Raw genomic sequence first — 27,980 nt, forward strand, 5'->3', positions numbered from 1 at the left:
TGCATTTTTCTCATGCAAATCAATCTATTTCTAGTAATGAGCAATTTAAGGGTTTTTTTTTAATATTGTAGTTGCCATCTCGGGAAATCAGGATCAGAATTCAGGATGCTCAAATTAGGTGTTAGTGCATACAGATATTCTGTTGATGAATCTATTATTAGAATGAAGTAGTATTTTCCATGGGTCTGTTTCTTCACTGCTTTTGTCTCTTTTCCTCTCTCAGGTAATTTTGTCTAAGTTTATTCTTCTATTCTTTAATTTCACCTCACCATTTAATTCATTTCTACCAAAGCCATGGGCTCTTTAAGGACTTTCTAAATGATTAGATCTTGTTACTTATTTGCAGTGGGTTCAAAACTGAATTGCATTTTCTTTTGTCATAGTCTTGGTTTATCACTGTTCTAAAATGGGACGTTATTTGGGGCATTCTACCCAAAAGCATTCTTTACGCTGTCCTGGCTGTACTTCATCTGTTTTTCTAATATGCATTTGCTACTAAAAATTTTCTATAAGTGAATGAGTATTGTATTATGCTTGAATGTCATTCATTTTCTGTGTTTGGGATTTTTTTTTTTTTTTTTCCTTTAGTTTCTAGTGGAAATGTCATGTTGTGCATCCTGTACATACAAATCTAATTTGTCATTCAGTAGACCCAAATGCATGAGGAGCAGAGCTTAATCCTGATTTCACTTGTTTAATAGGAAGTAAAACTACTTCTGTAAAAAACAAGGCTCTTACTCAAGGCGGGGAGGCGAGGAATGGGAATTTAGTATCAGAATTGGGTCCTGTAATATTAATTTGGTAAAACTGTTTGCTCTCATGGTGTCAGCTGTGGAGAGCATATGCTAGGAGATGCTTGTGTTCAAAATCAGGTTGCATAGTTAATCATTCTACGAAATAGACTTATCACTTCATAAACTCTAGGAAAGACTGTTTTCTTTTCCAAACATTTAAATTACTGAGCCGTTTTATACATTAAAACCCAATTATGACTTGCATGGTATTTCAAAGAGTTTTCAAAGCTATTTCTTCTAGGAACTGCATAGTCTGAGGCTTTAGCACTGAGTGGATCATATTTTCAACTGTATCAACTGTGGAGTTTTTTTCTACCACAATAGTGTTTTGAGAATGTTCATTACCAGGCTAATCAGTACAAATCCCAAGCAGCCAGTTCCAGAATATGCTGCATGTTCCCTAAAACTAGCAAACTAAAATCCCAGTGTGGCCATTGAGCACCAGGATATAGATTAAAAATACTTTATTTCCTTTTTCTAAGATGATAATGACCAGGTTAAAGTAAAGGTTTATTCTGCCACCTCTTTTCTGCCACATTATGCAGACTATGTGCAAAACACATTGAGAGAGAAATAAAAATCAAGATATGTTGCAGGATTTTAGGGGATGAGATTCACCTGCTACTGATCAGAGATACTTGTTTTAAACACCACCTTGTTTCTTGGGGCCAGCTTAGTGCTTGAGCTAAGTGTCAGTTTAATAAAAACCCCAAAGAGTCCAGAACTCCAGAATAATCTTTCATCTTACCCATTTGGGTGCTGGTTTATCAGTAGAGAAGTGTATGTGGATCACATCACACTAATTTGGTCAGGAAATGACCGGTGTGGTTGTGTATAGTGCAGTAGCCAGGGAGGGGTGTGTTATAAATATGAAGACATAAAAAATGCACGTGACACTGGCACCACGATGAGAACACTTACCAAAGGTACCCAGTCCTGAGTATAGAAAGTTATTACCAGAGCTTTTGGGAATTAATAGGATGGTGTTTGGTAAATGCTGTATTCACAAATCAAGGCTTAGCTACCACGGATATCAGGGCAAACGAGGTTTGTAAGATGAAGTATTCCTACTTTAAGGGCTAAATAAGAGAGAGAGTAAGTTTTCAAAACCAGAAGCTGCTTTATGGACTTTTTATTTAAAGACTTTTATGGACCCAGGATCGCCATATAGGAAACAGCAAAGCTGTTTGCTTTAACAAAGAGATACAGAAGGGGACTAGGTGGTTCCTCACCCCACTTGTTCTGTATGTTAAGCAGAGCTGAAGTTGAGATGAGAGCCTGGTGCTTCTCTTCATGATGAGAATGTATGAATGAAAGGTTGCAAAGATACTAGAATTTACTAAGTCAAGTCATACTTGTCAATAACTTCTCTTGCTAGATATTTAAAGTTCAAGTGCTTGTTTGCTTTAGTTAAGTGCTCTGAAGTGCTTTTAAAAGTGTTGGCCCATTTATATAAACAAATTGTGAAACTCTATTGATAGTCTTCCCAGTCAGAGTGTGTTACCCAATATTTGAGTATCCTTCCTTGAGCCCCAAAAAGATTTGCACTAGCAACTTCTAACACACATGAGGCCTTGTTAATGGAACATTGTGTTATTTTATCATAGACGTTGCCAGAAATGCAGTTTCTTGGTTGCACACAACCATGAGGAGAAAATAAGAGGGGAGTCAGTAGCTCAGAAACTTACTTATCCAGAATTTAAGTGTGACTTGAGAAGAAGAATAAGCTGGCCTGATTTCCTCTTGGAACATTTGCAGTAGGGAATTAATATTTACATCTCTCCCACAGTTTTTTCCCCTCTTGCTCAGCTATGCTAACTCAGGAATCTCTTTTAGTGCTTGGAGTCAGGCAACCAAATTTGAACACTTTCTCAAGCCATGGGAAAATCCTGTTTGCACACATATGGCCACTCACAGAAAGAAGGGAAGCTACCAACACTTAGTGAAGGTGAAGTCTGGGATGGTGTTCAAGTGCTTCCCCCCAGTGATCCCCTACCAGGTAGTGTTGTAGTGCTTCCTTACTAGTTTTTCTCATCATAACATTGCTCTTCTGGAGTGATGTCCTTTAACCTAATGATATTGTTTGATACTGAAAGCCTAAGAATGTCATAAGATTGTATATTGAAAGTTAGCCTTTTTCTGTGGATAAAGAAACACGCATTATTTGGAGGGATCACTGGAGAGACCTTGTCCAGTAAGATCAGGGCAGTTATCTCCAGGAGAAGTAAACTGAATGCCATCAGCAACTATCCCCCAAAATGCAACATAGTGTGAACAATAGGGATGTAGCTGAGTGCTATCTTAAAAGTAAAACTGCATCCTTCTTTAAAAAAATAAAAAGCAGCTTGTCCTAATAATTTTAATCTGCATGTGTAGTCTTTTTACCTACCTTATGTACTATTGGCGAGATTCAGGGGGTGTCATAAGCAGGTGAATTTAGAGCTGTTGCTAATTTAAACCATTTAATAGAACACAAGTTTGAGATATCTTACAAATCAGTGAATGTGGCATAGTTTGAAGATTGCTTTTGTCAAGTTTGATTAGCTCAAAGAGAAACCTTTTCTAAATATTGGTTGAGAGATTAATCAGACAATGTAAGACCTTGAATTATTCCTCATCACAGGAAAACAACATAATGTATTATCTCATTTAAAGACTGGGAAAATGGAACTTTTGAGGATTTGAAATTTGTGTTTTAAGGATTCTACCCAAGGCAAAACTTTCAGGCTGTTCTTTTTTTAAACTGACTTGTAATTTTTCCATATTATACTTCACTTTCTACAGCGTATTCCCTTATTACAAGCTGATAGTACCAACATCATTACATTGAAGGATGCTCTCATTATTGACTCCATTCTCAATTAATTATAAGTTTGTCATGTTTTAATGAGTAGGATTAAACTTTCATATTCCAAATATATGTCTTGCATTGCTTGCTTAGAAGCTTTCTAAAGAATGTGGCTGATCGACTTCTCTGAATCTGTACAAGGAAACAAAATATTCTTTGTGCACATTAAAAAGTGTTTACTGTATTTACAAACACTTGCAGAAGAGATTGATTAGCTCTCTGCTTTGGAACAAAGTATAGAATTTGAGCAAAAGCTTTGCTGCACTTTTCTAGCGTTCCCTGTCACAAACTGTTGTTGTCTTCACTGAAATAGAAACTCGTATAAATCTCTCTTATGTCCTGTAAAATAAAGGATGGCAAAAGGGAGAGTAGCACTGATGTATTTCAGGCATACCCTAATTTTCACTGGGTGATCTGTATTCCTATTCAATAAATCCCAGCTTCCTTCTGTGGCCTTTTTTTGCTCTCCCCCCAAAATGAGATGGTACTTCATACTTTTACTTAATTGCCCCGTCTTTTAAAAGCGTGGTACATTTGCATCAAAGCTGCTGCCACCTGTGCCTTTCAGATTCGGTCCAGTGCAGCTCTGCAGGGTGTCTATCAGGCTTTCTCTCTTAAGTTCAGTGTGCATTATTAGATCCTGTTCTGTTAACACAGATCCTGGTCGTATTTTCTAGCAGAAGTTTTATGTTCATTTGTCTTTTATTTCCTTGTACAGCTTCACACTTTTCTCACTAGTACAGATCAAATAATTTCTAAGAGTGCTTATTCTTTTTCTTATGTGCCTGCAAAACATACACACAGGGTGGATGTATTCTAGCCCTGTTGTGGGACCAATTCTGCTGATTTCAGTATGCTTAGGGGTTTTTTTCCCCCTGGTCTAACAATAATAAGTAGATACCTGTAAACAATAGGCACCAGTAAGTTTGGACTCTGTGTCAGTGTAGATGGGTGTCATAGCAAGGGCAGGTAAGCACGTTCCTTAACAAAAAGAAAATCTTTCATTAAATATGTTTTTACATTGCTTGTTTAGCCTGTATTGAATGAAAAGTAACCTTGCAATGTGAATAGCAATGTCAACTGATATCACAGTCCGGTTAATAACACACGAGCTTGATTTCTAGGAGGTTGGAGCAGCATGTCCCACACCAGGTAGGAACCCAAAGTCCTGGTAAATGCTCGGCAGCAATCTACACCCCAGGCCATTTCTCATGAGACCTGTTACTACAAATAGCCTGTGGCTACATTTGGGTATTCAGGTTTCGACAGGATGTGGCTGCTCTTTCTCACTTACCAGATGGCTTTTCATGTACCATCACCTGTCCTGGTGCTCCTTCGCCTCACTAACAGAGTTGTGACAAGAACTGTCATGATGGTTGTGAAAGCTGCTTTCTGCATGTGGCCATCATAATTATCACATGTGGGCACCTTTATTTAGCAAGTCCACACATACATTACTGGTGCAAATGTCTTATGTTTGGGTACGTTCATTTTATATCTTCATTATATATCACTAATAAAATGGATGTGTGGTGTTGATATCTCACAGCCTAATCAGAGAGAGCCTAATTTAACAAAAAACCTGCTTGATCTAAGGATCAGGCTTTGCATGTCTGCATGATAAGGGATGAATTTCTTCATACCCCTGTTTGGAGGAACATCTATAGCTCAGTTGTGCCTTTGCACTGGTTGAAAGTAATTTAGTAATCTCAAGCATGGCAATGGAAGTTTTATACTCCACCTCCCCGTCTCCCATCCTCAAGCACATTTTGTACATGTACCATCCTTATCATCAGCATCTGTCTTTTGAGTGATGACTTGCTTGTTTCTAGGTCTCTGTCCCTTTATACAATACCAGATCTAAAATTACATCTGTCTAGAGAGAAAGGCATGATCTCAAAGAATTAGTACTGACCTCAAAATTTTATTGCCAGTAACTACATGTGATATTGGTTTAAATTAACCAGTAATTATTCAGAATCATGTAGGAAAGAGTTAAAAATATTAAACAAAAAAAATCCCTTTTCCAGGCAACTGGACCCCTTCCTTTCAACACAGCTGTTGCAGGAGGTTTCAATGGTATGAATAAATGTATTTCTTTTAACACTTTTGTTGTTTAAAATGCTATTGTTTCATCTGAGGTGTGAGGAGATGTGCTAACCTTGTCAATGTGGGTGCAGTAGAGCAGAAATGATAACTGTATATACTTTTTTTTTTTACAAAAATACAGAGAGTGTGTGTGTGAGAGAGAGGGAGAGACAACTTATTTAAATCCTGAATACAGTCAGACCTCATATGCATTGTTAAAAAAAAGCCCTAAAGAATTGCATATGGATTAGGGGGATGAATATTCTATTATTTCAGTCTGTTCTGCTGATCTTCTTATTGTGACTTTGCGCTTCAGAAATCTGCCAGGAATTTGGCTTTGCTGTACTAGACAGTAATTTTAAATGTGTATCAAGCACTTGATAGTGTATGATTTGCGTGCTGTTGCATTCCCATTCCCTAAATTTTCCACCAATTTATTACTTTTTTCATACTGTTTTAATATTTCAGGATGATGAATATATACAGCATCATTAAAAGTAAATAAAAAATGCATGAAATTAAAAAATGGAATATTAGATGTTTCTTTGCTGTAATCCCTAGGTCCAATAGGAATGAAATGTCTCTGTTCTGTCAAGTAATCCCTAAACATGATTAGGGACCTTGTAGTTTCCACATAGCCCACATAATATTTGTATCATATAAGCCTATTTATGTAAGGTTTGAGTAAAAGTTGTTATTAGAAGACCTATAAACCTATTCTACAATTCAAAAAGATATGCTTGTCTCTTAATCTCTCTACTTTTATTATTTTGCTGGAGATGGCAATATGTCCTTAATTCATATTTCAGAATTCTGTTGCATCTTTTGGGTACTTCTATAGTGCGTTAACAATCCCAATGAAATGTATTTTTAAGACAGAGGACTGAGTTCAACAGTTCATCTACTCTTGCAGCTTCTCCTTAAATCCTCATTGGAAGGGATGTGCACCTCTTTCTAGGTCTCTCCTTTGACATCTGGGTTTAATCTGACCTGGGGGTCTGGAGATGGAGAGATCGTTTTTCTCATTTTGGGGAAGGGACGGTGGAAAGAGGGAGGGGATTCATTTTCTCTGTTTAAATCCTGTGATAATGCATTTTCAGTGATGGCAGTGCTTCCGGCAGCTCCATAGAAAGTTTTAGAGATCAGCTTTTGATTTGATGAGCCTATAGCAGAGTTTTATGGAGAAATGGCTAAAAAGAGGGAAAATGGGGAAAAGCCTTGAAAGACAAAAGACTCAGACAGGAGAGACGATGGCCATTGTCTCTGTTTCTTGTGACACAGTTGTGTTGCAGGTGTAACAGCCCAACACTTCCTGTTCCCTGGCTCATCTTCTTGCCTGGGCAGCAGAAATGCTCATCTTATGTGTTCTTAGGCTGAACTCATTTCTGTTCAGAGGTATTGCAGTTCCATGGTAGCACAAGGAAGATCAGGAAATAAATAAGAACAGTAACTTATATGCTTGTATGGTTTGAGGAGGCTTTCATGAAGAAAATATTTTCAAATGATAGCAGGGGTCACCTGTGGAAATTCTGTATTTCCCATAAGGAAATCTGAGATTATATTAACCTTGAGCTATCTACTGAAAAAAACTGCTGTGGAAATACACCTGTATTTCCTTCCACACTGCAGTGAAATTTACTTTTATTTCATTTTCGGCAGTTAGGGTGGCATTTGAGCAATAGCCCTATTCTTGTATTTATGAACTAAGAGGAGCAAAACTGCTCACTGCTGAGCCCAGGGATCCTCTTCCAGGAAAACTGAGATCAATAGCTGTTATCAAGTCTTCATTTATAGGGAGTGTTAAATGACCACAAAGTCCTGATGTTCATCAATTAAAAGGTCATGCTTAAAACCAGGCTATCTGCCCCCTGCCCCCCACCCCAAGCTACCATAGTCAGAAATTTTGATCTTTGATATCATTTTAAACAGTCACTTTCAGTTGTAACAATTCCTTTTTAGCTGGAGAGACTGTATTACAGTAGTACCAATAAGTTAGAGATAAATGATAGTTTCCCTCACCAACCTTCTCCTTCCTGCAAGTAGTGGAAGGTGGGAATGAGATGATGATACTTGAGGCTTGTTTTCTCATCCAAAGCAGGGATTTACAATTATTATTGCAGTTACTTTTGGGTTTTGGTAATCAGCAAAAAGGGAAGTGCACACCCCAACTAGAACAGAGCAACCCCTGAAAGCTGAGAAGAAAAGCCTTGCACGCAGATGTGTTTTTAGTTGCCTTTATTTCCTCAGTTTAAGTGGAAAAGAGGGATTTGGGAAAGCGGGAGCTTAATTTAACAAAATAATGTTATGCTTTCGATCCTTAAAATGAAGGAATTATTTGGATACTTAGCAGTATAATGTCTTTGAATAATGCTGGTACTTAAGTTAGAAAAAATGATATTGTCAGTGTGCTGTGTTTTCCTCTTATGATGTTTTTACCAATTTGGCATTTATGGGAAGCAATATCATTGTTGAGAAGTTTCCAAATTGCTTTTTATAGAAATCCGCAGAAATTAAATCTCCTCCTTGTTATGAAAATGAAGTGATGTCTTGAGACACTGGTATATTAGCACAAATCTGTAGAGACAATAAGCCAAATTCTGCTTGCAGTTATTGTGTGTCCACTTTTAATAGCTTCAGGAAGCTGTGTTAGGTACAGGCTGTTGCAGGGCATTGTAAATAAGCATATGTTTAACTACAGCATGTGAGCAGTAGTAAGAGGCAGTGTAACATCCTAGCCCTTCTCCCTGTCCCGTCGGACCATGTGGCTCCAAGACATATTGGAAGGAAACACACCAAATGGGTTGGAAGTGAGACCAGTTCAGGGGCAGTCCAGGCAAGCCACTATTTAGTGGGGATGCAGTGCAGAATTATTTTAACTCAGATGGGTCTTCATAGCTGAATTTAAACCACATGAAAGTGCTGTACGTGATGCGTTTAAATTCATTGACAGAATTAAGGCAGGACTAAGGCAAGTGCATGATTGATTTTCACAAATACAATCAAATCTAAGAGATGGAGGAATGCAAGATGGATCAAATTTTAAGACCTGATTTACCTACATCAGATATTTAATGGCATGCTTAATTTGATTGCTTCACCAAAAACTACTCACAGTAGTAAAGCCACTGACTAAATGTCTGTGTAATCAAGGGATCTGCATGCATCTACATCTTGATTTCCATGTACAAATAACCAGCAATTAATGGTTCAGAATGACTGCAGGGAATGGTTTAAGGTTCAAAATGGCAGCTTTAGGGTTTTGGGGGTCTTTTAGCATTATTTCACTATGTTTTTTAGTAGTATAGGCAGACTTGTGCAAGTCCATGCAAAGAGAAGTTTTTTTAACTTGGGTTGCAGAAGGCTCTTCATGGCTGTAGCTAGAAGCCATCTCTCTTCAGCAAGATTGAATGCTTTTTATAATGAGATTTAGGTTCTTAATATAAAACCCAACATACTAGCCGACTTCTGTGTAGCCTAACTGTCTCGTTATGTGGGTTTGTTAATAAAAAATCAGGAAAGATCTTTGAGTAGAGGGATGACAGCTGTTGAATGTGTTCTGTAGCAATCACGAGGCACTGTAAACTTTCTTCTTGGGATTTAACACGTTTCTGAGGGAAAAGTCAGCAGTCACTATTGGCACCCTTTTTATTTTTTCTTTTTTAATTTGTCTCATTGTAATGTGTATGAGGTACATTAGCATATCAGACCAAGAGTCTTGAAAATACTGATACATCCTCATTATTTTTACTGTAGTATTTCTATAGCAGTGAATAATCAATTACATTAAGTCTTTTTATTTCCCACAGCACCACTACAGCAATTGAAATTAAGGGTGTTCTGCTCACAGTCCCTTTCACCACTCATTCGAGTACGGGCAAACTTTGGCTGTTTTCTCACAGTAACCTTTGCAATGCAACAGATAAACATTATTTTTGTTTTAATGACTCCCAAATAATGTCATATTTAAATGAAATGCAGTTTGCCTCAGCAGGGTTCTTTGAATTTATGAGCATTTTTGTCCCATATCCTACAATAATGTGACAAATATTTGCATTTTTACTGTTTCCTTGAATACTTTTAAACACCCATTTTTAGGAGACTTCAGATTGCTTTTGAACATATTTGAACGCATTTTTAGCTATCACCAAGCTTAAAATAGGAACCCTTTTTTCAGCTTATCTTTATTAAACACCTGTAAAAATCAGTGGTATTTCTTTTTTCTTATAAAGCTTTCTTCCTTTAACAAATGCCAGAAATGCTGCACAGTTTGTTCCAGTATGGGCTTCTTTTCTTGGCGGTAATGGGCAGTAAATGGTCTGGTAATGTCTCTTCCATACACACAGACATTTGCCTGCCTGAATATCATAAACAGAAACGTAAAATTGTAATGAAATGCACCTGATCTTTAACTATAATCAATTAATATAAGAAATGTTAGGCAACTTTCAGAAAATATCCATAATTAAGTCATAGAAATTGATCATTCTGTACAAATGATCATGCTTACAATAAACCTCTAATCTAAAGAGTAGGTGGCCAGGCATGGCAAAGGCCAATTATTTACTTTTTCTTATTGAATATTCATTTTCCTTTTTATAAAACCATGGGTTTATTTGTCAGGGAAGGGATTTTTAGAGTGTGTTTGTTGTTTGGGGTGTGCTCAGACAGGTACTTTAGAAGAAATTCTATTATTCAGAATCTTTATAATGTAAGTGTGGAGTCAGCAGCTTTATCTTGATGTTCTTGGAGGCAGTTTCACAGAGTTCTTCATGTCTTGACTGAGTTAAGTTTTCTGGTTTCATGTGCTTTTTTTTTTTCCAAGAATGAAAATTGGCTGATTATTTTTAAAGCAATGTTTTCATGCGCTGAATCAAATTTTAAAAAATCAATCACATTAATTCACGGTCTCTATACAATCATACTAAGACGTCTCTAACATTCACAGAAGTCAGTGGAAAGGTTTCTGTATTGTTGTTCTCCTGCAAAAAGAACTTCTGTGTATGCTTTTTAATCAAAAAACCCAACCAAATACCCTGTACAGAATTTCGTAAGTGAAACCAAATAATTTAAAATAAGACTGTGGTTACTCACCAGTCTCCGTTTGAGCACTGTGCTAGATGTTGGTTAAAATTAGACATCCTTAATGGACTAGCTAGGGAAGGTAGGAGTGAAAATAAGAAAAAGGTGACAGAAGTAACTATGCTCGTAAATACAGAAGCACCGTGTTTGCTTTTGTGGCCTTTGATCAAGCCCAGGAGTTTGCTTTCAAAGGACATTGCAGGATGCTGGGGAAAGGAACAGCCACCCGGTGTAATTGGAAAGGGGGAAGGTCTGCAGCACGGCGGCTGCTGCTGCTCCTGCCTCTCTGATAAGATTGTAAGAGTTGCTAATATCAGTATTCAGTCTTGTAGCGTGTCAGGGCGCTTTCATGTGAACTGAAGTGAACTGTCTGTACGCGCTCCCTCCCGCGCTCCTTCCCAGCACTCCGTGCCGCATTGAAGTCAGGGGAGAGGAAAAAAAGATTTGAGGATTGCCCAATTTGTTCTGACATAAAGAGATGTTTAGCTCTGTGAAAGGTGGTGGAGGCAGAGTGCCTGACTGACATTTCAACAGGCTGTCTGCTGGGATTGCTCACTTCATGTCCCTTCATATTCCTGCTGTGTCCTGCGCGAGTGCTCTTGTCTAATCTTCACAGCGAGAGTACCAAGAGTCCCCTGGGCTTCAGTGCTCAATACCTTGTTAGACGGGGCGTACGATGCCACAGCTCCTTCTTTTGTACTCGCTTTTGCTCTAATGTTTCAGGCTTCTTTCAAGTCTAATTATTTTATTTTTTAAAGGGATTTGCTAAAATAACTGTGTGTATCTCGTAATCGCCTCGGTCTTCTTTTGGCAATGCTAGATTTGGGGGATACCAGGTAGAAACACGTGGAGGGGAAGATAATAAAAGACCCCAGTAAGTCAAAGCTTTAAGCATCATTCTGTGCTTTTGTTTTTAAATTAAGGTGCATTGACCTCCTTTGGCTGGTTTAGAAAACAGAAGAGAGAAAATACTCATTGAACAAGCAGTGGGAGGTATAACATGTTGATAATAAAGCTGAGACAGTGCCTGATCAGGAATGCTGAACTCCATACCAGGGGATGCAGGGAAGTTTAGTTGTTGAGGGTCTGTGTGCTTTTACAATTCTAAGCATGTTGTGATGCATTCTGGCCTGCCACATCCTGTTAGATCACATCAGGGCAGCCCATGGAGCCAAGTTACGCTAAGAACATGAATTAATGAGAGCTAATGCTCACCTCTTATTGCAGGAACATTTTCAGGTACCTTGTTACCCACAGTTCCTATCTGGATTCAATCCTCCTAAAGCAGAGGTGATATTAAAGATACATGCATTATGGTTTGTACAGATAGATACGTTATTTTTCATTAGCCTTCTCAAAATACATTAATTAATGGATGTAGTTTAATCCTTGCTAAGCCATTAAAATTATTCACATACTGCACTCATGGTCTTCCTTTACATCTTTTTAAAGGCACTTCTTTTCCTCAAGCATATTATTGCTGGTGACAAAAAGGGGAATGGTAACATACTCTTCGCTTCCTGCAGATCTGGGATCCCCATGCTATGATCCCAAAAAGACATTGCACAGATTCCATAACATACGGCTGCCACTGCTCAAGTTTCCCCTCAGTTTCGAGTTCTGATAAACATCTCTTAATCTCTTTCTCATCCAGAGGTGCCGTCGTGTGTCTCACCAGGCGAGAGATTTCTCATGCAAACTCCTATTCTCAGACATACTTTCCAAACTTTTGTGCATAAAGCTGCACCCTTGTTCCTTCCACAAGGGTAGAATGACCTAACAAGGACAGCTACAAAAAGCAGTGACCATGAGTAGCTGGATGGTTTCCCTTAGCCAGTGGCATATCTACTCTCACATTCTGTTTGCTGGGAATCAGCAACGACTTTTTTTCCTGCCATGGACTGAACAGGTGGATATTAAAACTCACTTCTCATCCTTTCTGTAGCACCTACAGCCCAGAAGAGCTGAACTTACATCAGTACACCATTGCAATCCAAGGGTGTTGAATAGGTGCTGCAGAGGTCTCGGCAGGGTCCTGGCTATTCAGAAGACAAAATTCCAGATCTCTGAAATTAGAATAACCAGGGAATTAGCTAGTGAGCTTTCTGCTGTAAGTACGGTCCAGGTGATATCAGAAAGTTTTAAAAAGAGGTTTGATGGATCTAAGGCACTCCAGAAAAGGCTCACACATAAATAAGGATCATTTAGAAAAGGGGATACCAAGGAGGCAGTGCCAGTTGTGCCCATCTTAGTTGGTCAGGTATCCCAAACTCCCGTGGGTCTCGGCAGGGTCCTGGCTATTCAGAAGACAAAATTCCAGATCTCTGAAATTAGAATAACCAGGGAATTAGCTAGTGAGCTTTCTGCTGTAAGTACGGTCCAGGTGATATCAGAAAGTTTTAAAAAGAGGTTTGATGGATCTAAGGCACTCCAGAAAAGGCTCACACATAAATAAGGATCATTTAGAAAAGGGGATACCAAGGAGGCAGTGCCAGTTGTGCCCATCTTAGTTGGTCAGGTATCCCAAACTCCCGTGGGTATTTCAGTGTGAAGAAGCCCACTGGCCAAATGTCTTCATTCTTCAGGCTGTAGTCCAACAGTTTGTGGTATATGTCTAATTTAAACGTGTGAGCAATTCAAGAGGTGTGGGGGGCAAGTTGTGTGTAGTGTTACATACATTTAGTGGTTTACTGCATTGAATGCTAAGCAAGAGCTGTTTGCTCCCAGTAGGAAGGAAGGCAGTGCATGGGAGATGTTCAGAGGTACAGACAGACAAATGCCTGTTGGTCTGTGTGTGCTTACAGGCTTGCTTCCTTCCTATTTGCTTTTGTGTGCACACACGTATCATTATGTAATATGTCACCTATATCATTAATTTAATTGTTTTATGAAACTTGCACTTGCCTCTGCAAGCTTAGCAGTAAAGCCCATGCTGTTAACTGAGGTTGGTTGTTTCCAAATAGCTGATTACAGAAGTTACCATCAATTTAACAGAAGTTGTGTTTATTTAAAAATTGACTTAAAAGACAGTAAATGACTTGATGACTCATTAAATCAATTTAAAAATTGACTTAAAGTGCAGTAAGTGACTCATTATGTTAAGCTATAGAAAGACACCCAATAAAAAAAAGAAAAAAAGAAACCTGGCAGGAAGTTGTAGCTTCGTATCCTGATTTATTTTTGTTCAGAATAAAATGGTCCAATTACCAAAAGTGGACACAAGGACATCTACCTGACTATCACAAAATTCTCAGGTACTAAAAGCACTGCCATTAAGGGAGGGGCCAAGGGTCACTGAAATAGTTCCCTGATTTTTATATCAATAAAGGTGGTTTACAATAATGCTTTGGCTGGGAGATATTTAGCTGCATACCAGGATACTATTAAGTTACTAATACTGAGTAACTGTTCTATATGTCTCTAGATTTGTTGAACATAATGTCTATATGTTAAACAGTTTTCTATGGTATTTAAAAATTGACATTTCAAAGAGTGTAATAGCATAATGGAATGTAAACTGAAAACAGGAATGAGTTAATTAGACTAATGATCCCTTGACTCCTTTATTAGCCAGCTCTTTAGAAATTGGGATTAGCTTTGTTTTCTCTGCTGAATAAAGACAGGAAGGATGATGTTGATTCTAGTAAATGACAGCACCAGAAGAAATTAGCGTTTTCCTGTTCGTTATAGGTTTCATCATGTGAGATAAAAATTTAGCCTTCCTCCATGCATACCTTATTTCATTACACTTTGAGTTTCACTTGGATTGAAAGAGAAATCAGGAGAATAATTTAGGAATGTCTACTGATTTCACATCATGATTTTAAGGGTAATCCACTCAATGTGATTTCTGGACTTGAAACTTGTAACTCTTTGTGCAAACCTGGAGTAGACTGGGTTTGAATTTAAATGAAGTCTTCAGAAAAGGCCAGTTTGACAACTTTTTGATCTAGGTTTTGAACACTTAATTTCTCCTCTCTGTAAGAGAGTGGTTTGCATGTCTCTCTTGCTTTTAAGGGCTACCAAGAAGCACAAGAATTATCTGTATAGGGGTTCAAACCAAGCATGCACAGAGAAACAAAATAGTTTTTACAACAAATAGGAGGATTCGTAAGTCAGCAGCTGTTAGCGAAACAACATCATTAAAACTTCTAGCCATTCCAGACCTTGCTCTCGGGACTCGCTCAGGCCAAGCAAAACCTTAAATAAAGTGCTGAATTATAGGCAGGAAGAAGAAAACCAGAATTTAAATTGGTAGGAATTAGCGATGATTCACTAAGCTAATTTCTGCCCTCCATTTCCCTTGTGTGATGGCGCGTGGAGCGGCGCTGGGATGAGGGAGGGCAGAGTGGGAGCTGCTGACAGCCAACTTTTAAGTTTGGATTCTTTCTGGTAGATCTTTATCCTGCAAAGTAATGAGCTCCTCAGCTTCCCCTGAAACCTATAGGTGTAGAGGGCACCCAGCGCCGTGCAGGATCAGATCTTTAACGATACAGAATACAGAATTCATCACACAAATGAGGCGACAGAGAGGAGGTGGCAGCAGCTGAGTTATGAAGCTTTTTGCTTACAGGCAGGGTTCGTTTGCTCTCCTGCACGCCCTTGTTAAGTGTTTTGTGAGCACCACGCTGAAGCAGAAGTAATAATGCCACTTGTTTATAGTTCAGCGTTTTCAGCTTTCTGGAGGGCGCTTTTGAAGAGGTGTGGCGGGGTGGCAGTCAGCACAGTCGGGTGTCACTGCTCCTCTCCTCCTTTATGGAAAGGAGCATCTGGGACCCATCACATGCCTGTTAGTTGCTCCCGAGGTGCTGCTCGGTGGCTCTTTGGTGTGAGGCTGGTGGGACGCTTGGTTCTGGCCTGCCCTGGGCAGGGGGTGCGGCCCGTGCGCCGCACGCGGCAGAGCTGGGCGCTGCTCGTGGTCCATCACTGCGCCTGACCTTGCGGCTCACTATTAATTGGAAGTAGCGGAATTAAAATTTTCCATTCTTTTGCATTGTCATGCCTCACGTTGATAAGCACAAAGAAATGTAAATAAAAAAGACCTATTTCACAACCCTAGCTACAACCTTTTTGTTTTATGACAAAAGACAGTTAATTAGCATACTAGCAGTAAGCAGCCTTCCCAAACTCGTGCTAATTATGTATTCTGTTGACCGTGACTCCAGTCATAAGGTAATTGGCTTGCAGCAACATGACATTTCAAATCATCTCTTGAAATTACATCAAAAAGCCAGCCTGTTTTGTTTTGATAGGGGAACAATCAATTTGATAAGTGGTAACACAGCTCATTGTTTCACATTAATTAGACTAATTGCAGCATGTTAGCCTCTGAAATAGACAGAACTTGGAGAAGACAAAGGCTGTGGCCTTTAGCATGCAGTGCATGTGGTGGTTCCACTTGCTTGCACATACTGTAGGCAGAAAACAGAGTTGTTAGGATTCAGCCTTGCGGGAGACTGGGTGTTAACAGTGGTTTGATGTGTTATGCTTAATCCACTGGCTTTCAATTATAAGATCCATGTTCAAAAAATCCCTGAGAGAGGAAGGGGGGAAGAAAAAAAGAGCCATTTCGATACTCATGGTGACAAAGTTTTTGGTCATCTTCTGTTTCATGTCTCCTGAAAGACAAAGCAGAAATCTGGCCACAGGATCTCTTCTATGTTGTGGCACTGAGGGATGTGACTTAGTGGTGGACTTGGTACTTGCTGGGTTCATGGTCAGACTTCATCTTCCAATCTAAATGACACGATGATTCTATGTTTATGGACTATAATATCCTTCTTTGAGAAGTCTTTACTTTTGTTCTTGCTTTTCCTGCCCATTCCCACTAATGCTTATTTCTTAGGATACCTCAGCTGGGCTATTTTTATTTTCACTTTTATATTTACTTAAGAATAATGTATGGGGGGAAAAAAGTAATGCGTAGTGGATGGATTACTGAAAACAGATAGCAGAGATACATAACCCACCCACGCATTTCTAATTTAGAGCATCTTTGCCTGCTGTTGAGATTACCAATTGTACCTAGCTCTCTGATGATTTTTATGATCAAGCTATGTCATCTGTAGATTGACATGACCAAATGAATTTTGCTTGTAACCTAATTGAAATGTAAACCAAAGTTTTAAGAGATGAAAATTTTAAGGGGTTATCTCAGTCCACAGGCTAGGCTAACTTCATTGCTGTTCACAGCTTGGTACAGTGCTTCTTGCACGTCAAACCCAACATCAGACCACTGGATATGTAAAAATGTGTTCTTTGACCAGTGCATTGCTAGTATGTTTGGTAAACAGGGTCATAGTCAGCAACTTTTCAAAGACTGAAAAGCATCAGACACTGGATTCCAAAACTGTGTGAATGCTGATAAAATCATATACATGAGACCAACTCTGCCTTTTATTCTGCAGTTCTGTAGTCCACCTGTACCATCAGAGAATTTTACCTTTTGTAATTACCTCCATTCAACAAAATATTTAATCACTTAAAAAAAAAGTCTATTAAAAACAAACAAAAAAGAGAGATTGGGGGACAATCCTTAATCATTGAATTGCTTACATGAAAGCTGTAATTCTTCAGTTGCTCTCCATGGAAGACAAGGTATTTCTTTTGAAGTGAGGTGAGGAAATTTTGGCAAGTCTGGATACAGACTTCACTTAGACATCTTTGCTTCTGTTACTCCCCCTCACACACATGCCCCAGTCATTGACTGGTTAGACAGTAAAACCTTTGGGGCAGAGATTTTGATAAATTTGCCTGTAGTCTGTCTTTGGAGAAGAGTAATTTCATTTAAATCAAAGACTTTGTTCTAACAGCTGAACATTCTATTTGTTCATGGAACTCTATTTTTATTAGTTTTGCTTATGCTTTATGTTGGCCCCTTAGCAAATGGTCATAAACTCTGTTTTAGATCCAGCTACCAGTGACTTCATATTACTGATTTATTTCTGTCATTTACCGGCAAGAATACATTTTTTTAAATGTATTCTAAGCATTTCATTCCTCTCCACTTCCTCCCATGCCTCCCTTTACTTTCCTTCTCCTTCAACATTTAAACCACCTTTCATTGAGATTAAAATGATGCCCAGATTAGCGGTGTAACTACCCTAATGTGCCGCTCATACTAAGAAGTCCTGGGCTTAATACAGGAGGTGAATTGGAAAGAAGCAGAAGATTGGAGCCTTTTAGCATTCAGTTTAAGTGCTGGTTCCACTTGCCTGAGCACAAGCTGGAGTCAGTGCTGTTAGGATGCAAGCCTGCACCCTCGCTGTCACTGCTGGTCCTTCTGTAGTCAGGTTCCTGCTTGGAGCAGAGCAAATCTTTGCTCAGTTAAGCGAGCGTCAGTCACTGGCAAGTTTGGCTGCCAGCCCAGCTTTGTTAGACTTTTCTATGGTGCACCTGAATGAGATATTGAGAAGACACGGCTACCTAAACAGAGCCTAGGAGCACTGGATGTATTAAAAAAAAAAAAAAAAAAAAAAAAAAAAAAATTAAATTGTCAAGGGGATGACAGAATAATTTTGAGAATATAACTTACACTTCCAGTGCTCGCCTGGGAGGTTTTCAATAAGGAACCTGCACTGCCTGCTCGGTGACACATCCTGTGTGATCTTGTTTAAATACCTTTCTCTGTTTTCTTGAAATCCAAGACTAGAAGGTATTGCTGACTTCTGACTGAGAAACAGGGGCATGGGCAAAACATAGCTTAGCAAGCTGAAACACATTGGTACCACCCTGCAAAGGTGCTGAGCTCGTTAAAAGGCACCAAATGGCTGCTTTGGGCTTTCATCAACAGTGGGCACTCAGCTACACGTAGGATTGTGCTTTTAAATTGCTTGGCTATTATCCAGTCAAAGTCAACAGGACCATCTTCAAATGGAAAAGGAACGGTGAGAAATAAAGTTGCAAAGTTTTGGGTTGTGTGAAGGCACAGGCAGTGGGTATTTTGCACAGCAAGTTGAGGAAAATCAGGGACAGGGTGAAAAGAGATAAAATAGGAATAGTTTTTAAATAGGAATTGCTGGCAGAGCTATTAATCACACAAGTCTTTGAGCTGTAAGGATTGCATGAGCGGAGCTAATACGAAGGAAGAGAGATACTTTGCCGATATCCTGAAATAGACTATTAAAAGCAACAAGGAAAATTAAAGGGAGATAATGTCTGAACAGATTAATGACATGTAATAACAATTTTAAAAACCCCAAATCTAGAGACAACTCCCAAATTTCTTCAAATATCCAAATCCCCATGTGCGACTGTTTTTTAGTATGGGACAGCCTTGTAATAATCAATTTTGCCAAGTTGCTGGTCTTGTTGTACAGTCTCAGCTCTGAGCTTTGACTCTGATCTCATTTACACTAGTCAAATAAATCAAACTTTCTGCTGTTTCTCTGGCTGTACACTGTAACAGTGACCAGAACGTGGACTCTGCTAGAGTCTGTGTGGTTTTCAGCACAAGATTTCACAGCACTTCTGAAGCAGGTTAGAAAAGGAAGAGAAAAAAGCGTTTGTCATTGCTGTCTAAGGTAGGCCACCACCTGCTCTTTGCAGATTGCCAAACTAAATGGGGACTTGATGCAGGTAGAGGCTTTTTGTCTGAAAAGAGGAATCAAGAATCTGTGAATATAAGACAGAGACTTGAGGTGTAACTTTTATTATCATATTTCTTGTCAAAATCTACATCATCATCTTTGAAATGATGGCATCATTGCAGTAGATTCAGGACAAACTGAACACAGGCTGAGGGCTTTGCACAGGAGATTAATCTTTTCCTTACATCGGATGATTTTTTTAAAAAAAGTCCTCTTCTTGCTATTTCTATGACCTTCCGCCCCTAATGTGCAGTTGTAGCTGTTTAATGAAAGAAAACAAACTTTAATTCTGTACTGACCTGGACTTGTGAAACAAGCAGGGTTTTCAGTGATGCTTTCATAAGCTATAAATCAGTGTAAAATTTAGCTCATATTACATTCTCATTGAAAATGGGTTATATGATAATTTATGTTGAGCTGATCATAACTAAGCACCTCATAGTAGTGTCCTTCAAAAAATTTTAATCAAGATTGTCTTTCTCTCTCCACCTCTCTTGGTGCAATTTCAAGAGGTGTATTTGCATGTCAATCCGCACGTGTCACTGGAGTTATTCCACTGAAGCAAGCACAACATCCCGGCTGCGTACGTGTTTTACAGCAGCATAATGTCAGGTGACTCTCTGCATTTATTTCTGATTTGTGCTAGTGGAAGAGTCAGACCCTTAATTCTCTTAAGCCCTGAAAACAGGGGTATTTCCAAGTGCCTGTCAGATCTGTTTTCCAAGCCTTCTTGTGCTTTGCAGTGACTGCAATGAACAATGTAGGGGGGGAAACTGTGGATCCTATGAAAATCACTGAGCTGGTCCAACCTTTTATTTTAAAATCGGTGTCAAAAAGTGTTTCTAAGTCTGTTTGACATTTGCTTTCAGATGCCTGTTTTCTCTTGAGGTTTTTTCTCTGTTTATTGTATGGCAAACAGCAAAGGGATTCCAGAGAGGTGTCTTGGGCAGCAAATACCTGGCAACTCCTCTCCAGGACCAAATTGCCAAAAGTTCTCTACATCAAGGACCATCTTATTTTACAGTATTTATGCAATCTTTAATATGGTGGGGTTGTACAGCGAGGACAGAGTTGCTCCATAATTGGTGATAATTAACAGTTTCCCACCTAAGTCTGTATAATCAAGACAAACAGGTTGGGGAGAGGTGTGTTGGTAAGAGTGGGTGTGTTGATTTCTCATGCAGGCTTTTTTCTTTTTCATAATTAAAGGCTTATGGTATGAAGTTACAAATGGGTGGACTCCTGGTAGAATCCTAGAAAGGATAAACAAGTTTTAAACAGATTTTGAATGGATATTGAAGACAAAGATTATGAGCTATGACCAGAGAAGTTTGGCTCAAGAAGCCCAGCAGAGCAGAGTTTTAGTTAGACTAAAGCGTTAAGCTTGCTACGTGCCAAGTTTGACAGCCAAGATCTAATTAGTTTTCATGCCATAGTGAAGCTTTGGATTTGAAGGTAGGAGACTTGGGATTTGTTGAGTAGCAACTGAAATGGAGGTAGGAAAACCAAGATACAGAAAATATAGTTGGACAATGGTAGCTGTAGCCGCAGCAGGTGAAGTGAGCTGGGGGAAGCTGGGATGGTGGAAATAGGGACGTTGGTTCTTTGGCAGACACTTTGCAACTTGCTCTGTATACAAAAGCAAGGAGATGCTGAGTATATTTGCCCCTAGAGCCTACAAAATCAGTAGTCCCTACCAGGCTTCATATTTTGTAAGTCTCATGAAATTAATGGAGATATTGCCACAAACCACTCTCTCCTCTCTCCCACCCTTTTGCTGCATATTGTCTTTTAATTTTGGGGTTTTTTTAACTTTTCCTTGCTGCCAGTAAACATTAAAAGTTCAGGCTGAGGTGTCTCCAAATTTCTTTTCCTTCCCACCAGTTGTTTCTGGCTGTATTCCAGAGAGGGAGAGAAGATGACAGGTTTTCATTGGTCACTTAATTGTGTATGTCCATTGGTTTTTATGACTTTCAAATTTATATTTTTGTGTGCTTAGGGGCTTTTGTGACAAGGTGCTAATGGGTTCCTGGCTGGGCAAGCACCTGTGTCAGAAAGTGTTTCATTGTGTCCCTTGCATTTCCACCTCTGACTGCTTTTATTAGCTTGCATATATACCTTTATTGCAGCCCCCGATCTACTTCTGTTTGTGGGGTTTTTTTGTGGATGTATAATCTGCATGTACAAAGGAAACTATTAGTCTTATATGGAAAATAAGCTTTTAATATAGAGAGAAAATGGAAGTTGGAAAATGAATTTGTAGATGTGCCTGAGAGACAAGAAAGCTAGGAGATACAGAAACAACTTGGACCACTGACTTGTCCAGGGGTTTTATCACATGGTCTGAGAAGTTCTGCAGTGTGGGCTGTGGATAGCTGGCAGGTATCCTGCTGCTGGAAGATCTCATTTCCCACTGTTAGGCTGCACGAAATGGTAGATAACAGTACCCTACCAGGTTTCCTAATAGAGTGCTTCCAAATGAGCACCTGCTGTAGCTGCTCCTGCCTAATGATTGTGAAAGTGAGGAGAAATGGCATCTGTGGCTTTAAAAGAGAAGCAAAGCACCCACAAGGCGATCTCTGCATTAGACTGCAATCTACATTAGGAAGAAGACCTTAAGTCCCCTCAGGATATTGTATTTAAACTTGTGCTCCAGTTGCAGTAATGCAAATTCTGCTTCTGTAAAGAAGATAAAGGCGAGCTATTATTTTTTGCTTATTTGGCTGATATTTCCTCAAATATAAGTTATTTATTGATGACCTGGTGCATTTTGGGAGATAAGGTCAGTTTCCCATCTTATTTATATGCAATAATTTAGCATTTTATTCCAGCCCAAATGTCGAAAAAATTTGTTGCAGAATTTGGCCATTTTAGCACTACAGCTAAATAAGTGACTAATATAGAGTATTCTGGCCCTTGTTCTAAGGAGTTGTCATCACCTCTTTTAATGGAAAATTATTATCCTTTTTTATCCTTCCTAGTTTGCTCTTGCACATGGTTTTGCCCTCTGCATTTCTCCAAAGGTAAAGACCTGCTGATCAGCTTCAGGGTGGGAGAAAAAAACAAGGTTTAGAGGGTTGGGGTTCCCTGAAAATAGAGTAGATTTAGAAATGTGTTTAGTCAACAGACCTTCTGAATAGAACAAAGACCTTAACTTCCAAATCTATAGGACATGACATGAACAATAAAGGATCTCTTGAGACCCACAGAATGTGTCCTGGCATAGGTCTCACAAATGGGTTTTGTATATTAGTTTATACAGTCATAACAGAGAGATGGCCAAGAATAGGGGAACAGGAAATATAAATGAGATTTTTATGACCCAAATGTGCATATGAAATGTAGGACAGACTGGATTCAAAATCAGTTCCGTATTGTGGGACCTGCCTTTGACACGGGAATTGCAGGTTTTTTCCATTGTGTTTCAAAGACAAAAGACTATATGATGCTACAAGAAAAAAAGATTATATTTAAGCCTCTACAAATTTAAATACATCTGTTGTTTTTCACTCCCTTTCTAGACAGATTAGCAAAAACTATACTGCATGTGTTTGTCCTTTCCAACTGATAGACATCTTAAAAGATTTTCTTTTAACTGATCTATAAACATCTTTCCTAAAAGGCAAATGCCCATTAAAAAACAAATGTGTCTGATTACTCCTGATCTGGTGATGATGTATGGAAGGTTTTCTTTTCTCTGTACAAGGAGGGAGAGAGATGATTTTTCTTGAAATTTTCTGTCTCTATGGTTTTTTGTAAATGCTACTTTATTGGTGGTTGGTTTTTAATTCAGCAGTGTATTATAAAAGCTTGTCCCCTTAGAAGCCTTCCATCTACCCCTGGCTAATAACAATGACAGTGCATTGGGAGTTCATTTAACACTGGGCTGGACTGCAAGCTGTGTCCTGCTCCTTTTGCTGGGAAAACAGCTGCCAAGATGCCTTTTGAGACTCTTTGGGCTGAATTCTTCTCCATCCCAGCCCTGCTGTACTTTGCAGCAACTTCAGGGCTACTCTCTGTTTGTAGATGAATATTCTTACATAATATCCACAAACCAAACAAATTACAGGAAGAAATGTGTTCTGGTGGTCTCTGTCCAACCCCCAGCAGGGTGCTGAAGGAAGCAAGGCAGCAGTTCTAAGTGAGATGGGTATTGGGGCTTGAAGCTTGCACCTTGAGTCCTCATAATCTGTTGTCCCCACAACCAAATTCACCTTCCAGATATGCTGCTGTGAGAATTTGAGTAATTCAATGTCATTAATTAAGTTATTCTAGAATTACTCCAGTGTAGCTGTGAACAAAATTAAGCCTCTAGTCTGTTCTGGGAAATTAGACAGATCTGTTTTTTTCTAAGTGGTTTCTAATACATTTCATTAGGAAATTATTTGATGAATGTCATCTAGTCTTTGGGGATTGGTACAGTATCTGGGGTTTGAACACCCTGACAATTTGTAGCCGGCCAAAAGGAATGAAAGGCTAATTTCTGCAGGGAGCACTTCAATATTTTTAATCTTTTTTTTTTCCCCAAAGTGTAGAATGCTCTGAAGGTGTCATAAATACATAAAATAGGAGATTCATTCCTAAGGACCTCAAAATGCTCCAGCTTATTTACCTAAATGAGCTTGGCTCAATTGGAGCGTGCTGCTAGTAACACCCAGGTTGTGGGTTCCCTATATGGGCCAGTCACTTAAGAGTTGGGCTTCATGGTCCTTGTGGGTCCCTTCCAATTCAGAATATTCTGTGACCTGTGATCTTAAAGCTTGTCCTTGTCATAGTATTAGTTTGTGTCTGTGTCAGTTGTAATTTTCACCAGTGAACAGTCTGCAAGCAAGAGGCAGAGATTCAATTATACTTTTCTTAAACTTCATAAAAAAATAAATCACCTAGGTGTTGTTCTGCCATGACTTCACAGTTTCTAAGGTCCCAGAAAAACTTTATGCTAAGGCTGATGCAATATTCTTGGCCAAAGAACAACTTATCTGAGTTCACTGGAAACCTGAAGGGAGGTGAATCCACCAAGGTCAATGGCACAATTATATAATTTTTGCCTTATGAATAAACAGATGTTCTATTTCATGAGTATTCACACCTATAGTATTGGACATTAGGTGAAGTATCCCAGCCTGCTGATGCATCTAAAAAAGGTTTGTTTTTAGAAAAAAAGCCAGGGACAACTTTTAAATTCTGTTGAATGCAGTCATTGACGTGGAAGATACATCACTTTTGTTGTTTTTCAATCCTATTTCACTCATGTTGGGAATAGAGAAGTAGACCAGGGTCTTGGTTAAAATTTCAAACTTCTTCTGTTTTATTTTTGGGGTTTTTTGTTTATTTGTCTTTGGTTTTAAATATTGGTGGGGTACTTTGGATTTGTGCAAGCACAAGTGAAATCTGACCCACTGGACTTCTGTTGCTTCCTTGAACCGGGACTTAAGTAAAGGATGTTGTTAACAATTTAAAATTCCTGTTATATTCAGGAAATAAAACAACTAGTCAGTCAAGAAGTGGACCTTGAATTGTGCTTGGGGCCATTTTTTTCAGATACTATTACTGCTTATTAATTCATTTTTTCTGCATCAAATTGATACGTCAGATTTTTCTGGTTTCTCCAGTTATTCTACATGACTCTGATGAAACAGAAGAACAACTGTGCCTGTTTTGCCTGGTTATATGCCTGTGTTTGTTTCTCTTACACTGTCAGAACAATGCTGAGCCACTGAAGTTTACCTGTAACTTCAGCATAGTGAATCCTTATTGCTTTGAACACATGAGCTCTTTCCTTGTCTTGGCTATTTCCCTTCCCTTATTACTTCTAAATCCTCTCTTCTGCCATTCTCTTCTCGTGCCTGTTTGTCTTTTCTTACACGTGTGTCAGATAAGTAGCTCTTCTTCCTTCACAAATACATACCTGACATTAAGTGTGTTAATATTTGCCTGCCAGAGAAATGAGAAGAGGGGTGGAAGAGGATCAGGATAGGCAAGAAACTTTCTGGATGAGCACATTTCTCAGTCTGTCTGTCCAGTCTTTGTCCTCCAGACTAAACTGTATTTACTATAATGTTGTTCATAACTTGTTGGCAGCACTGAGCAGCATTTCAGCTGCACACAGAAATGCACCTGCCTGGCCTCTTTGGCCGCTGCCTTCCAGTGACAGAGTAACAGTAAGAGAATAACAAGAGGTAAGTAAGTGGAGGATCCCTTGCCATGTATGATTTTTTTTTGTTTTATTTCTTTCTCTCAAGATGCAAATGTTAGCCTGACAGTGGTCAAAGAGAAATGTCAAAAAAGAAAATGGAAAAGTTGAGAGTATTTATTGTGCTGGTATGTCAATCCCTTATACGCCCTGTATAAAGCCAAAAGAGTTCAAGCCTATTACCTGATGCCTTTAAATTGTATTAATAAATGTCAGTAAAATCCAGGGCAGTTAGAGCCTAACTACACCTGTATGAATATCTTCAGCTATGTTTAAACCACTTCTAATAAGAAAAACCCCACCCTTTGCTTTTTTTATGGAGTTACTTTGCCTTCCTCTGTGCTTTTGGTCTTCAGTCTCTGTGGTTTTATCTGTAATCACCAATAGCACCTGGACAGTTCGGTGCAAGACCTTCAACTTAATGTTCACAGAGCTTCACCAAACTAGGTGGACACGCTATGGTTAATAAAAAGGTTTTCTTAGAGTTTAGTGAGGCTCAACAAGAAATGCAAACTGGGGAATGACCTTTTTTCTTTGCATTCCTTTGAAAAAGTAGGAAAAGTGAGAAAGAGAGTTTGTCCCACTGGAACCTTTTTGGAAGTATGTCAGGGAGCAGCAGAAGGAAAAAGAAAGTTGGAAGAAAAATATTAACATGATATTCTGGATTCCTCGATACAAGGCTTATGATAATTTAAAATATGTGTAATTGTTGAAGTCCCAGTGAAGTCTGTTTGCTCTTACAAAAGGACTTGCTGGAGAGACAGGCAGATTAAGGGACTGTGAATGGGACCCAAGAGTCACTCAGTTGTAAAATCAAGAACAAAGAGGAAAATTCCTCAGATTCATCTTCTGTTCTGACCCACTTTGTGTGTTGTTGCAAACAGATAGAGTGAAATAACTCTGAATGTGGTGTTTAAACCAATTTTCCTAAGGAGAAATGAGCCCAACTTAAAGCCGGCCATAGCTAAGTGAATTATTTCCTTTTTTTGACTATGACAGTTATCTTGAAATAGCTCTTTGATGAAATCCCCTCCTCTTTCAAGTCCTTGGAAAAACTCCTACGATGAGATTCATTTCATCTAAGTTTAGACATCTCTAGTGTAAACTTCTATATCCGAGCTCCACATCCTCGACTCTCTTTATAGCTGGTGGAGAGAAACAGGCCCTTCTAGGGTGCGATTCATCTCCTTTGTTTCAGAGGGCTACTTTAGAAGGGAGAAATTCAACACTTCCAGTACCTGCCTCTCTCTCTCTCAGCTTTAAAGAGATACTAAACTTTGGTGGCATCACACTCATCTAGTCAGAGGAAACCCACCTGTTGTGACTTAGGAGGGGAATTGGATACCCACATTTTTCACTTGGGAAGACATCACTGGCTGTATGTAGGAAAGGCTGAAGATTGCAGATTGGCAGTCCATTTTGGGTATGGTCTCAGCTGCTTTCACACCTCTACCTGTAATCTCAGCGTTCTGTTGTGTGAACATACACAGAACTGTAGAAAATCTGTTGGAGTTGTGTCAGGGTGTTCAAGCTTACTCTCAAAGGTACTGCTCTTGTGCACCTACACTGTCTTCATTCCTTTTCCTAAAACCACAACTAAATGCTGTGAAACAGTCAACTCAGTCATCACCCCAAAACATTCTGGGAAGTCTTTAAGAGTCCATTCAGAGGAATGCTAAAAGACAGTAAGTTAGTCTCATACCTCTTCACCTTTTGGACAAGTAGTCTTTCCATTCCTAGCTTAAGATAGTGATGAACCTAAGGAGAAATAGGCACAGACCATAATGCAAAGTGGAAGATGTAAGAAATCATCAATGCTACACGGAGATCAAGACTTAACACTGAAAGCATGCAAAGCAGCAGTCAGGAGGTAGCAGCTCTTCTGCTGAGCTTCATCACAGCATCTTGTGAAACAGATTTGATCACTTAAAGATGGAAAATAGTAGTTGAACTTTTTTGGGGGGGTTTTAAGTGAATCGAAGAGACATGGCTGGGGTAATACTGAAAGTGCTGTTTAAGCGCTTTCACTCTTGTGATTAGGATATCCTTTATTTAGGATATGTTGCTTAGCAAAGGCTGTCTGTGCAGGGATAGAATGAAATCAAGGTAAAAATCTCTTGTAATTTAAAATGGTCTGGTATGTTGTGACTTGCCGTTACATATGGTGAGGGAGTTGGTGACATAATTGCTTAATTCACTGCAATTTATTCACTGGATAGTGGGTATGTAGCAGAGCTCTTTGTTTCCTTGCAGCCCTTGCTGGCCAGGTGTCTGAGTAGAGGCTGATGTCTCTGCCATGGTGGTCACCTGGGCACTGAAGAGCTGAGATTAGAGCTGAAATTTACTACTTTGGTCAATGGGCCATCTCCTTGCTTTGGTGTACGTAATTC

At 39.1% G+C, this 27,980-nt stretch overlaps 1 protein-coding gene across 19 annotated transcripts in view; it reads left to right on the forward strand.

Moving 5' to 3' along the window:
- ESRRG (estrogen related receptor gamma) overlaps positions 1–27,980 on the forward strand; it is a 397,608-nt gene that overhangs the window by 170,461 nt on the left and 199,167 nt on the right. Inside the window, exon 1 of one of the 19 annotated variants that reach the window (XM_069009538.1) lies at positions 5,703–5,721. The exons of the other annotated variants lie outside the window; for them this stretch is intronic. The gene's annotated coding sequence lies outside the window, so the exon portion shown is untranslated. Of the gene's footprint in view, positions 1–5,702; positions 5,722–27,980 lie in introns of those variants that run through there. 19 annotated transcript variants of the gene reach the window in all.

This window comes from Aphelocoma coerulescens, chromosome 3 (assembly GCF_041296385.1).
Source record: "Aphelocoma coerulescens isolate FSJ_1873_10779 chromosome 3, UR_Acoe_1.0, whole genome shotgun sequence".
Lineage (NCBI taxonomy): Eukaryota > Metazoa > Chordata > Aves > Passeriformes > Corvidae > Aphelocoma > Aphelocoma coerulescens.